Source organism: Callorhinus ursinus, unplaced genomic scaffold (assembly GCF_003265705.2).
Source record: "Callorhinus ursinus isolate GAN/ISIS: 27379988/994484 unplaced genomic scaffold, GSC_fseal_2.0 scaffold11, whole genome shotgun sequence".
NCBI lineage: Eukaryota > Metazoa > Chordata > Mammalia > Carnivora > Otariidae > Callorhinus > Callorhinus ursinus.
The window spans coordinates 46,305,355-46,320,132 of NW_027397073.1; the positions used below are offsets into that span (position 1 = coordinate 46,305,355).

At 42.5% G+C, this 14,778-nt stretch overlaps 1 long non-coding RNA gene across 2 annotated transcripts in view; it reads right to left on the reverse strand.

Annotated features, from left to right (window-relative positions):
* The window catches only part of LOC141373687 (uncharacterized), a 134,223-nt gene that overhangs the window by 24,721 nt on the left and 94,724 nt on the right, over nt 1–14,778 (reverse strand). The gene's annotated exons all lie outside the window — the stretch shown is intronic.

Genomic DNA, 14,778 nt, shown 5'->3' on the forward strand with positions numbered 1-14,778 from the left:
TGTTGGCCAACCTCCAGGTTGCCTCCCTATCCTGTTTGCCTTCTGAGCTCTTTCACCACCCATGTAACTAACTCCCAGCGTTCAAGCTCCTGGGTTTAAACACTCAAATGATTTTTGTGACCCCCCCCCTTAGACACCAACTATTCAGAAAACTTTAAAATGTACTGAGGGTAAAAAGAAGATTTAATTATTAGAAAGATCGTTCTCTGGCCGCAGCTTCTCACGTCCCAATTTCATCTATGCCCTCCTCAAACAGCTCAGTGGCTAAACAGAATATGTAAACACTGACCATCCGAGCTCCAGATCAGGGTGGACAGGGAGGATTCAAACAATTACTAAGTAAAGACTACAGTGAAACTTTACTGAAACTGTTTAGAATAAACACCCATTCAGGAGAGCAATGTCCCATTCAGAAGAACCAACATGGTACCTGAGCAATAATTCTCCCAACAGCAATGAAAAAGAGGGACTGGAAACTAGTATGTGATGAATAAAGAACAGTTTAGATGATTATTTAATCTGAGAAATCAAAGTTTTTAGACAGCAACTACTTTGCGTTCTCAAGATGATCAAAGAAATGGAATGAAAGATGATGGAACAAGATAAACTCAGATGGAAAGGCAATTAGAAGGGTTAAGTGAATATATCTGAGACCAATAATAGCATAGAATTCTAAGATGCTATTAGAAGCAGAATTAAATCTATGGAATGATGGTGCTAGCATAGAGCATAGGTTTGAAAATGATCTTTGAAAATCACCCAGAATGGATGGGAAGAGAATTAAAAAGATTAAAGCACTTGGATGGAATATGGTTTATGTGGCAGACCAATAATGGAGAACTAATATATAAATAACTTCTATACCTGGAGGAAATAACAACATCAAAAAAAGCAACACTATTAAAATTCACAATAGAAGAAAATCTTTGTGAAATAAAAGATTTGTATGGGGAGCTCAGAAAGCTCGCTCTATTCCAGCTAAAATAATAATAATAAGCTCACAGCAAACTAAATCTGGCAAGTTGTTGAATTTCAAATATGAAGAAAGCATCCAATAAGCATTCAGACTGAAGCAATAAGTTATTGGCATAGGAAAGAAATTAGATAACTCTCCAACTTCCCTTGAGAAACATGAATGGCAATAAGTAGTGGAGTGTAGAATATGCAAGGGGAAGACGTGGACCTGCCATGTGCCAAGTTATATATATAATATATGCATAATTTGTATATATAATATCTATGTATAATATGTATATATGAATGTATAATGTGTATACATGTATATTATATGCATATGATATATGTATATTTACAGATATACAAATATATACATATATTATGTACATCTGTGTATATACATATACAAATACAATATACATATATTATATACACTTATATACTTATGTATACATACATAATATACATAGTCTACTTATAAAAGTATATATGTATACAAAAGTAAATAATCCATGTTAGTTAAAAGGAAGAAAGAGCTTTAAAGGAAGATGTAATAAATTAAGAAATATAAGTTTAAGTTTAAATACATTATTTACGAAAAGAAAAAACAACTTAGAATATATACACCTTTGCAGTTACTCAGAAGAACAAAAATCAAGGAAGCTAAGAAAGTGGGAAAGCTAAAATTAAATAGATGTTTAATTAGTCACCTTTTTCAAAAATTTGCTTTTAATGAGTTTCTAAGTTACAGAAAAGTTGAAAAAATAGCATAGGGAATTCCTACATACCCTTCTCTCAGACATCCACTGAAGCTTCACAATTGTTCCAGTAAAGCTCTTTATAGCAAAGAACCAAACCCAGGACCACACATTCTACCCAGTCATGCTTAGTCTCTGGTCCTTTTAATCTGGAACAATTCCTATGTGTTCCTTACTTTCATGAACCTGACATTTTTCACAGATTATAGGCCAATCATTTGGTAGAATGTCTCTCAATTTGGATTTGTCCCATGTTTCCTGGTTAGAGCCAGATTTTGCATATTGCCTGGAATTGTACAGGTAACGTCTTCTTTTTATTGCACTCTGCTGAGGGGCACACAATATCCGTTTGTGCTCTTACTGGTGGTGTTAGCTTTGATGACTTCATTAAGGTGGTATCTGCCTGGTATCTCCTGCAAAGATAGTTTTTCCCTCTTGTAACTGATAAGTATTCTTATGGGAGATACTTTGGAGTTACGTAAAATTCTCTTCCTCGGTACACTATCACACACTGATGTTAGCATCCATTGATAGTTCTGGTGCACATTATTATGATAAAACTGCCATATAGTGATTTCTCTATTACCATCATCCTTTCTACCATAAAGAAGAACTTTCTCTTCTCCAAACTTATTTGTTTGTCTATTTATTTAGTCAGTGTGAACTTAAGAATTTCTATTTAATTCAATGGCTTAGAATCAGTTGCTATTTTATTGATTTTGATGCTTAAACATCTTCACGTGGGCCAGTGGGAGTTATGGCAAGCTGGCTTCTGGGTTCCCCAATATTCATTGAGCACTCCCTACACTCTTGCACAATAAAGTGTTCTGTCCTTTCCCATCTTGTCCTTCTCCTGCCCCAGACCTGGGATAAGCCAGTTCTCCCAGAAGCCCTGGTAAAGGATCCAGGGTTCCTGGGAGCATTTGGAAACCAACATCTGAACACTAAGTATGCTCATGGCCACCACGGTGTCATTGTCCCCAAGCCCTTTGAGTTGACAGAGCTAGAAAATACATGCTTGACTATATCACACACACATGCATACCATATTTACATCTATATTTATTTCTATATTTATCTCTCTATATTAAAAACCATGAGTTCACATTGCTTCCTCTACATTACAATCCAACACTACAGGGTTTATTCTAGCTACAGTTGCCAGATAAAATACAGGATGCCTAGTTCAATTTGAATTTCAGATAAACAAATAGAATTTCAGAATAAAAATGTCCCAAAAGGGACCCTGTATTTTTATTTGCTAAATCTGGCAACCCTAATTCTAGCTGTCTCCATATCCATATATATATATATATATATATATATATATATAGATATATATATCCATATATATGGATATATATATGCTCTCCTTTTCCAATAGTAAGATATCTGACTCTCGGTATCCTGAATAGACTGCTCGATCCCCCTCCAGCTGGCTAATCTCTTAGCCCCACACAGCCCCTGTCCACACCTTGCACACAGGCCCTGATCCCTGCTTGGAAGGTCTACTTCATTCTAGTCTCCTAAAGGTTTTTTGATGATGAAAGGAAGGAAGGAAGAAAATAGTTTTCAGGAATGGATGGGGAAAGGGAAAAGCAGTGTAGTAATGAACAACCCAAAATCTCAATGGGTTATCACAATAAGCATGTATTTCTTGCCTGCAGGTTCCGAGGTTGGCAGTGCTCCTGGGCACAATTGGATTCTGTTGGGCTCCCTGTGTCTTTTCATTCTCTGTCCCAAGATGAAGAGGCAGCCACTCTCTGGGGCTTCTTATACAAGGGGACAGAGCTCAAGGGACAGGCCAAACTCAAGGTGCTTCTTAAAAATCCCTGCTCAAAACTGGCTGCCGTCACTTCCATCCACACCACATCGGTCAGAGCAAGTCCACGGTAAAGCCCAAAGTCAAAGAGGCAGGAAGGAGAGTACAGGACACTCTGCCCACTAGGAAGCATGGCTAAGTACAGGGGTGGATGAATGACTAAGAACAAGTACTACCATCCACCACCAATGCAAATTAAGTCAGAATAAACCCAACCAACAGAACAAGCATAAAGGCTAAAACCATCAGTGGGAAAAAAAAAAAAATACCTCTCATATTGAATCAAAACACTAAACTCAACTGCATTCTGAACCTGAGAGATAGATCTGAAATAAAATAACTCACCATGGTTGAAAGGAAAATAATTCTTTTATTGAAAAGGTGAATTAGCATGTTATAATTATCTGAAAATTTGCTCCCAAAACCTTGGGCAAAACTCTCTAATAAAATAATGGCAATGACTATAGTTAACATTGCTCTATGGTACATTTGAAAGTGGCTAAGAGAATAGATTCTAAAAGTTATTAAAAGAAAAAAATTTTTGTAACTATCTGAGGTGATGGATGTTTATTAAACATAGCATGGTGAGGAGCAACTGGGGGGGGGGGGGGGGAAGAAGGGGGGGGGGGGAGAAGAACTGGGATTTCTTTGGTCTCAGGAATTCAGCTGAATAGGGATCAAACCATTCTGAACACCTACGAACTCAACAGGAGATCGAAGAGAAGAATAGTAACAACTCTCTGAACAGAAAAGCGACCACCTTCTGGAAGGTAAGACGTGCGGAGGTGAATCCGAGGCGATATTCGGGAGGATAGACGGCGGGGGAGGGGGCCTCCATCGGCCGCTTCTGGCAAGTGCTAGAGCCGCGGAGCACAAAATCGGACCTTTTAGAAGTCGGCTCCGCTGAGGGACGTCGCTCCAGTGGCTAAATGGGGGGTGGAACCCTCGTGGGACAGTGTGGTCTCAGGACCCTCGGGGTCACAGAAAGACCGGGGGTGCCTGAGTGCAGCAGAGCTCCGAGGTATCGGAGCAGGGAAGCCGGCCGCAGAGACAGAGCCGAGGCGCGGGCTCTCAGCTCGGGGTTGCCATAAACTGTGATCCGCGGCCCAGTCAGGCCACTGCTCCTCCAGCAGGGACCCAACAAGCGGCAGAGCCGGGGAGACTCCCCTTCCTCCCCCGGGAGGAATGGTGCGGGAGCACACCGCAGGGATCTGCTGGGTTTGGGGACTCCACACAGGGTCGGGTGCCAGAGATAGAAATGCTCGATCACAGGTCGGGTGAGCACGGAGTGCGGCCGGAGACCGGGGAGATGGAAGTGAATGCTTTTCTCTGGGGGGACACTGAGGAGCGGCGCCCCAAGTTCTTGCCTCCTCTGGGGCGGAGATTGGGAGGCCGCCATTTTCATGGTCGTCCTCCAAAGCTGTCCTGAGAGCTTACAGGGAACAAAAGCTCCTGAGAGCAAACCCGAGCAGCTTGCTTAGCCCGACCGACAAGGGCGGGGCAATTCCGCCTCCGGCAAAGACATTTGGGAACCACGGCAACAGGCCCCTCCCCCAGAAGATCAGCACGGACAGCCAGCAAGCCAAGACCAAGTTTACCGATCAAGGAGAACGCGAGAACTCCAGCGCTAGGGGAATACTGCACATAGAATTCATGGCTTTTTTACCATAATTCATTAGTTTTTCAAAGTTAATTTTTTTAACTTTTTTTTCTGAAATTTTCTTTTTCCCTTTTTCAACCAACATCTTATCAATCCCTTTTTTAAAAAAACATTTTTTATTTTTCATTTTTAGAGTCATATTTTATCCCTTCATAGTAGTTACCCTTATTTTTGGCATAAATATATAAGTTGTTCTCTCTTTAAAATTTTGAGATACAGTTTCTCCTAACAGATCAAAATATACCCTAAATCACTAGTGTATGGCTTTGTTCTAGTCTCCTGCCTAATCACATTCTCTCCCTTTTTTCTCTTTTCTTTTTTTTTTAAATCTTCTTTCTTTTTTCAAACAACTTCTTATCTTATCAATTCCTTTTATAAAGTCTTTTATAATTTTCATCTTTACAAGCATCTTCCATCCCTTCATTTATCAACCCTTATTTTGTACATATATGTCTTTCTTCCTTTAAAATTTTAGGAGGCACTTTCTTCTAACAGACAAAAATATGCCCAAAATCTAGTGTGTGGCACTGATCTGTGCACTAGCCTGATCATATTTGATCATATTCTGTTTTTTTTTTGTTTTGTTCTGTTTTTGTTTGTTTTTCTCCTTTTCTTTTTCTTTTTTTCTCTTTCTTTTTTCTTACTTTCCTTTTCTTTTCCCCTGGTTTCAGGTCTTTTCTGATTTGTATACAGTATATTTGCTGGGGACGTTGTTAACCTATTAGCATTTTGTTCTCTCATTCATCTATTCTCCTCTGGACAAAATGACAAGATGAAAAAAATCACCTCAGCAAAAAGAACAAGAGGTAGTAACGTCTGCCAGGGATCTACTCAATATGGACATTAGTACGATGTTGGACCTAGAGCTCAGAATCATGACTTTAAAGATACTAGCTGGGCTTGAAAAAAGCATGGAAGTTATTAGAGAAACCCTTTCTGGAGAAATAAAAGAACTAAAATCTAACCAAGTTGAAATCAAAAAGGCTATTAATGAGGTGCAATAAAAAATGGGGGCACTAAGTGCTAGGATAAATGAGGCAGAAGAGAGAATCAGCAATATAGAAGACCAAATCAATGAGATACCACCTCACACCAGTCAGAATGGCTAAAATTAACAAGTCAGGAAACGACAGATGTTGGCGGGGATGCAGAGAAAAGGGAACCCTCCTACACTGTTGGTGGGAATGCAAGCTGGTGCAACCACTCTGGAAAACAGTATGGAGGTTCCTCAAACAGTTGAAAATAGAGCTACCATACGATCCAGCAATTGCACTACTGGGTATTCACCACAAAGATACAAATGTAGGGATCCGAAGGGGTATGTGCACCCCAATGTTTATAGCAGCAATGTCCACAATAGCCAAACTGTGGAAAGAGCCAAGAAGTCCATCGACAGATGAATGGATAAAGAAGATTATGGTATATATACACAATGGAATATTATGCAGCCATCAAAAGGAATGAGATCTTGCCATTTGCAACGACATGGATGGAACTGGAGGGTGTTATGCTGAGTGAAATAAGTCAATCAGAGAAAGACATGTATCATATGACCTCACTGATATGAGGAATTCTTAATCTCAGGAAACAAACCGAGGGTTGCTGGAGTGGTGGAGGGTGGGAGGGATGGGGTGGCTGGGTGATAGACATTGGGGAGGGTGTGTGCTATGGTGAGCGCTGTGAATTGTGCAAGACTGTTGAATCACAGATCTGTACTTCTGAAACAAATAATGCAATATATGTTAAGAAAAAAAAAAGAAGAAGATAGCAGGAGGGGAAGAATGAAGTGAAGTAAGTCGGAGGGGGAGACGAACCACGAGAGATGATGGACTCTGAAAAACAAACTGAGGGTTCTAGAGGGGAGTGGGGTGGGGGGATGGGTTAGCCTGGTGATGGGTATTAAAGAGGGCACATTCTGCGTGGAGCACTGGGTGTTATGCACAAACAATGAATCATGGAACACCACATCAAAAACTAATGATGTAATGTATGGTGATTAACATAACAATAAAAAATTTAAAAAATTAAAAATTTAAAAATTTAAAAAAACATAGCATGGTGATCATGTCACAATATTTACATGTGTTAAGTCATTCTGCTGTACACCTTAAACTCCTACAGTGTCATGTGTCAGTTGTATCTCAATAAACCTGGAAAAACAGGAATCCTCCAGCAAATCAAGCAATTACTTAATCTGTAGGTCAAAAGGGTCTCCTTCTCCAACAAACCAAGTTCCAAAACTCAAAGCCCTCTTTTTGAAAAAGCATAAACACACACTTAACAATGACAGAAATTACAGATGCGAGAGGAGAGCAAGAGGTAGATACTATATAGAGATTGTGTCTTCTTGTCAACATTTACAAAATAGGAGATGTACCAAAACAGAACCATATTATATTACAGAGAAACCCTTAATAAATTCCAACCGGTTAGATCATGTTCACTGACCACAGCAAAGTGAGGCCAGATATAAATAGATGAATATCATAGAAAGAAACAATAAATGAGGCCCACTCCTCAGAGACTTGGCCATTCTCAATTGCACTGGTTAAGGGAAAAAATCAAAACTGCAATTGTAGAATATTTTGGAGAATAACAACAATGGGAACACCCCAAATATATGCTACAGCTGACATTTCTTATTAAGGGGAAAAAGATGTTGGAACAATTAGCTAGCCTTCTGGGGGGAAAAAAGTAAATTTGGATCCTTACTGCATAATTCCTCATGCCAGATGAATTCCAGATGGGTTAAAAACTAAAATACAAAGAGGGAATTTGTACTCAGCCGCCATAGATTTATTTTCTCGTTTAGAGGTGGCCAAGGCCTTTCTTACCTTAAGCCAAAGGCAGAAACTAAAAAGATAATATTGGTATATTAGACTTCATTAAAATGTAAAGTTCTGAAGAGAATAAAATGGCCAAAAGAAATTAAATTCTGGAGGAGATATTGCTAAAATTTTTAAACAAAATAGTTAATGTCCTTAAAAATGTTAAAATGATCATATAAATCCATATGAAATATTGAAACCCAACCAGAAAAAAATGCAAACTGCATGAACAAACCCTTCAGAAATGAACATTTCAAATGTCTAGAAAGTGTATAAAGGATGTTCAGCCTTCCTGGGAAAATGTGTGTACATAAGTACATGTGTCTGTGCACAGGAAAATGTCTGAAAAGACATGTTAGCAAGGACTATCCCCGGGCAGTAGGATCTCTTCTCCCTCTTTCCAAATAGCCTTGATTGTTTTAAATTAGCATATGTTAATTGTACATGTTTTATGATGAAATTACTCAGCATCCTAAAAATATACAAATAAAAACTGATGGTTTCTCTTTTTTTTAAATAAAAATTCTTAAAATCTGTTTTTAATTACATGGTACAAGAATGCTACTGACAAGTGCCACAGACTGAATCTTCATGTTCCCCCAAAATTCATATGTTGAAACCCCATCCCCAATATGATGGTATGGGAAGGGGGGATTTGGAAGGTGATTAGGTCATGAGGATAGAGCCCACGGGATGGGATTAGTGCCCTGTTGAAAGGGAGCCCAGAGTGCTCCCTTGCCCATTCTGTCAGGGGAGGACACAGTAGGAAAACAGTGGGCTAAGGATCACCAAGCAGACCCTTACCTTGTAAGGAAATAGGCTACAAAATCATGATTTAAATTTTGTCTTATAAAGGAGATATACTACATAACAGCGATTTTCTCCAAGGATGGACGTGTGGGTCATGTGTGTTCTTCTTGTTTTCCAGTTATCTACAATAAACTATTTAGAAAAAAGTCAACAGTTTTTAAATAAGAAAACTTTATCTGCTGTAGATAGGGATTCCAGACTCTAAGGTCCTTATCATCATTGCAAAGTTTGGGCTTCCGGGTTTTCCTTGTCAGGAATGAAGCAAGGTTGTCAGAGATGTGGGGTATTAAGGGATCCACAGTGTCAATTCTTAGGTAGAAATTTCTGCCTAGTCATTCCTGAGACTGCAGTTGGGAGTGAGCTGTTCATCCAGTGGCTAAGCCTTGAGCAGCGATTCAGGCTCAACAAATATTTATGGGGCACCTACCAGGACCAGGCATGAGGGGAGATAAAGCTGAATCAGACAGAAGCCCTCTTTCCATGGAGCCTGCAGATTCACAGAGAAGACCCTGAGCCTGTGGTGTGAAGTGTACAATAACAGGGATGCAGCCTCAGGAAGGAGAGGGTAGTGGGGGAAGGTCACCAAACATCCCAGCTCGCCCGGGACCTGGGGTGGGTTTCTGGAAGATGGGACTTTCGGTGCTTAAAAGAAAAAAAAGGGAAATCCTGGCCACACCAGGACAAGTTGGTCACTCTAGACAGAGGTCAGAGACAGCTTCAAAGCAGAGGTTCAGCCTAAGTAGAGTTCTGAGAAATAATTAGGCATATTTATAGAAGGGAGAGGACATACCCTCCAAGCTCCTCCCCTCCAGGGTCTTTGGCAAGAAGACAAAGGACTGGAGTGAAGAACAGAACTGGAGATGCAGCAGGTCATTTTCTGCTTTGGGGGCTACCAAATCCCTTCCAGAGCTGAGGAGTTAAGAGACTGTAGCCTGACGGAGGCCCCTAATCCTGCTAACGCCTCCCCACAAGGTGAAGATGGACCAGGTCCCATCGTGAGGGGGCCGACCTTTGGCCCTCATGCAGAGCGCAAGTGGCCAGGTTGCCATGCTGCACATTCCCGGGGGCACCATGCACGGAGAGCACAGCAGTCCCTGTTAGGAGGATGCCTGTCAGGCCCTGGAGGATAGTGAGGGCTGACTGCCCGGTCAGCCTGGGGGAATTTTCTGGAAGAGTCCCGTATGACACTACCATTCGATTCCCAGTTACCCATTCATCTTTGCCCAAAGAGGAGTCCTCTATTTGCAGGAAGAATCACAACAAAGCAAGTTCTTCCACTGTATGACCGCAGAGGAGACAAGGACAGAATGACAAGGCAACAAGAGAGCTGTGGGAGCATCACAGGGGGTCACTGGTTCAGTCTGCTGTCTGAGCAGACACCAAGCCACAGAAATGGGCTTCACAGGAGACCCAGGAGAGTAACCAGGTAGCCAGCTCTACAAAAAGGTGGGGGGTGCAGGGGAGAGAGAGAGCCAGTCACAGATCCCGGGGCTTCTGCTGGGCTCTCAGGACTCCGGGGAATCCCCCTGTTCACCGAACCATCACAAGCCCCACCATATGTGTTGTGAACTTTCATCCCAGACAACTTGAAGAGACCACGTGGTCTCGGACCATCACAGGCTGACCTTGGGGTTACCGAAAGAGGAATCTGAGTTCCCATTTTTTCTATTTCTGAAGAACAAGCAAAATTCAGTGATGATAAAAGCTCTCCTTCCCAAGTCATTTCTCCCCACAGCATACCTACCCTACCCCACACTTACCAGAATTAGGGTGGGCACTGACATGCCCTTACCTATCTCTGGGACCCGTCCCCCTGAGAACAGGAAGGAGAACATGTCCCCTCGCCTCTGCGTGGGAAAGGTTTATTCCCTGTGACTGCAGGGAAGCAACAGGTCAGAGTTGTGGCCCTACGGCTCCTCACTGGCCCTTCACACTTGGGCATCTGCCCCTGCATCTCCAAGGAGGAAGCAAGAAACTGGCCGGGACCTTTGCCCTCCTTCCCTGGTCCTCTTCCTTTGCTGGGATGTATTTCAAAAACTATAATATACTCTTCCTCAAGTCAAGCAAAGATTTGCTTAGACATTGTTGAAGACAACAGAGGCCCAGAACAGCTCGTACTGAGGCATACTTGGGGGCTTCTCTAAAATAAACAGGTGGCTCCCACTTGGTCTCCACTGGCTTCCTAAATCTCCACTGTCAGCAAGCCACTGAATGTGCTCTACCACCTCCCCACCTCCATGAAATACACTCTGGCCCGGGGCTTTGCAAGATGGGTTCTGTGGAATCCTAGTCCCCTGAAATGCCCCCCACCAAGAAGGGGTTCTGGGGCCACATAAATTTGGGCAAGCACAGCATGCAGCGCCCGCCTTCCAGAGGCTCTGGGATATCTCCTGTGGTCCTGAGATCTGGGGGCATTCCCTGTCTCCCATGGGAAGTAGGCAGCAAGAGTAAACTGTGACTGCTCTTTGGTATTTTCACATAAAGACAGCAAGGACCTCGGTATCCTTCCTGAAAATATAGTGGATCAGCCAGGGTCCATCAAGAAATAAAACCCAACTCAGATGGTTCAAGAGGTTTTAAAAACTGGCAGGGACTATTTGCGGAGCTGTAGGCGGAGGGAAGGGAAGGCTCAGCAGAGGGAAGGGGAGGAGTGTGTCCCTGGAGGTTAGTGGGGGCTGGAGCCCTGGGGCGGGGCTGCCCATGGGAGGTGGATTTCCGGAGGGACAGAAACACAACACAAAGAGCAGAGCAAGGAGCAGGAGACAAAGTGCCCCAAATGGGAAGGGAAGCAAGAGGAGAAGGGGGTACAAGAGGAGGTATCTGTAGGGGTGAGCCTCCTGGGGCACAGAGCAAGATGGGGGCGGGGGTGGGGTGTGCTGGAACATGAAGCTTATAGATCAACAACAAGGGATCAAAACATGAGAAGTTTGTGTTTTCCCTGTGAAAATCCCTCATTGTTTAGAAGTTAGGTTTGCATTTTGAAATGTTTTACCAAGAATAAGGGAGAAGGGACCTGCCTCTAAGTGTCCTAAATGTGGTAAGAAGATAGAGTTTTGCCGTTTGGGCCGCCATTTCCGTCCTGAGGAAAGCAGTAAGGATTAAGAGCACATTTCCCTTTTTAGAATAACTGCCCTTTTGAGCTGGCAGGGATTTGGCTTCAGGAAGGAGGCGCTTCCTCTGTCATCCTCCCCCAAGGACACAGTGACCTGAGCCACTCCTAGGCCCTGAACTCCTTGGAAACCTGAAGGCTTTCACCTGCAGGCAGAGAATAAGAAATACCCGGGTGGGATTTAGCATGATGTGGTGTGGGGAAATAAAAAGATAATCAAATCTCTTTTGATCAGTCTCTCTCTCTCTCTCTCTCTCTCTCTCTCGATGTCCTAAAATTTACATCTCATGGCAATAAAAAAGAATCAAAGGAGGGCCGACCCAGAAAGGAGAGCTCTTCCTAATTCTGGCAGATCATAAAACATCCCTTCTTGGAGATCTGTAATGTACATTGATAAAATCTCTTAAGTAGTCCTTCAGAAAGAAACCCATTTAACTCCGCTTAATCCAGGATTTCCGACACTCATGAGAAAATCAAACCTTCCTTTTTTTTTTTTTTAATCCAAGTACCTTTGGAAAGTACTGTGGTGTCCCGTAAGCCATGTTTCTAGGATCTATATGTTCAAGCATGGAGGCTAAGAAGGCTAAGCTTAACCATGTAGTCATTATCTCATACAGCAAAAGAGTAGAGTCAAAAACGCACGAGGAAAAAGCCATCAGAGGTACAGCAAAGAGCATGCCTTTCCAATCAAATGTAATAAAAGGGATGAGATTTGTCTTACAGCCTACTAAGAAGAAAGTCTGTAATAACCTCCATTCATGGCGCCTTAGCATGAGTGGCTAAGAAGTAGCTTGCCTGATCCTAACAAGAAAGACCTCCAAAAGAAAAGAAATCTCAGGCATATCTAGGAGAGAGGGAGAGAAATGGCATTTCAGGCAGAAGCTGTGGTGCCCACTACTTCTCTCACGTGGCCCTAAGTAAGTGGCGTGTGAAGTACAGTAGGGCTATTCACCCACAAGAGCAAATGTGAACAGGGCTGCAGCTGGTGATGAGGAAGGACACCAGCTCACCTGAGGAAGTCGATGACCAGCGGAGCCTCCCAGTCCAGGATTAGCATTTTCAGTCTGATTCTAGGAGCAACTGGGAGCCATATAGATTTTGGAGACTCTTAGAAATGAAAATAATGTACAGCGCAATGCACAGGAGAGCTTGCAAGAGAAGAGATTTCAGAGAGCCAAGTAGAAGGTTGTACTCGTCCTTGTTGAAGAAGCCATGGACACCAAGACTGGGACATCAAGTTACATAGGTAGGGATGGATCTGAGAGGTAACAAAGTCCGAAACTTTATGTTTTCCAGGTAAAATTGTTACAAGAGGCTAAGGAGGCAGGGGAGTGGAAAATGAACAAAGTTTATGAGCCCTGTATGGAATTTGAGCTTTCAGACTCTAAGCTACCCCAGCTCAAATTTCTTGGCAATTCTTCATCTCCATTGTAGTGATTCTGCTTCCCCGTACTCTGGGCAAGTCAGCTACCATGCACTCTCCAACACCTTCTGCGCCATCAGCTCAGCTGCCAGAAGCAAAGGCAGCTGGGTGAGGAAAAGACAGCCAGAAATAATAGAGACCCAATGAAAATGGAAGGCTAGGATGCCTTTTTTTGGTACTAAACTAAAATTAAAAGGAGGCCTGAAGATAATCTAATAAAATCCAAACTACAGATCAGTTGTATCCTATGATCTTGGGCCCAGAATCTCTCCAGGACCTCAGGACTGAGCTTAACCCAAATGCCTCCGCCAAAGAGACAGAAAGCTCAGCTATCATTCTAAATGATCCTGAAATACATTGATGTCCAAATAGATGACGTCTAAATCATCATCTGCACATGCCTGAAGAACATCTTATTCCATGCCCATGTGTCTTATCTCACAAGCACATTCTGATAACACCTAAACCCAATATTACCATAAAAGCTAAGAAGCATTAAGTCAAGTTCAGCCTCAAAGCTCATGACTGAGAAGTACCTCTCCAGGTGCATCGTCTTTGTACCAACACATCATCACTATTTTCCCAACCCTCTTTCATCTACCATTTTGTTGGCGTGTGTGTAGCCGTCCTCCTAATAACCCAAACTCAGAAATTTGTGGTCATCTTTGACCTCCCTCCTTCTTCATTCAAGTTTTAGCTCTGTCTTCACATGTCACTGACAATGGTTCTCTCCTTTCCATTTTCACAAAACACATCCCATACAGTTTGCCCTCCAGCATCTCCACCATGTTCTATTGTTGCAGTGCCCCCAAATGATTTTTTTAAAGATTTTATTTATTTCTTTTGACAGAGAGAGAGAGAGAGACACAGCAAGAGAGGGAACACAAGCAGAGGGAGTGGGAGAGGGAGAAGCAGACTTCCTGCTGAGCAGGGAGCCTGATGCAGGGCTCAATCCCAAGATCCGGGGATCATGACCTGAGCTGAAGGCAAGACGCTTAATGACTGAGCCACCCAGGTGCCCCCCGCAAATGATTTTTACAATCCACTTCTTGTCCCCCCAAGTCCACCATGCAGCCAGAGTAACTTCATAAGCAGAGTTAGGTCAAACTGCCTGGCTCCAGAATGTTCAAAGTCCCCTTTGTATGAGATATATTTGCATGGCATTGGGGGCTTCCATTTTACATGCCATCTGTCTCTCAACATATCATTGACGAGTACCCCCCTTTACTTACTTTGACTACACTCTTAACCCCCCAAATGCCTCCATTGTTTCCTACTTCCCTTGGTGTATTTACATGCCACGTAGCATTTTTAAAGATTTAAGAACTTGTAAGTAGAAAAGTATTATCTTCACCACCACTGAAATCAAAGCCCTTCTCAAATGTCATATATTCTCTGATGCTTTTATTAA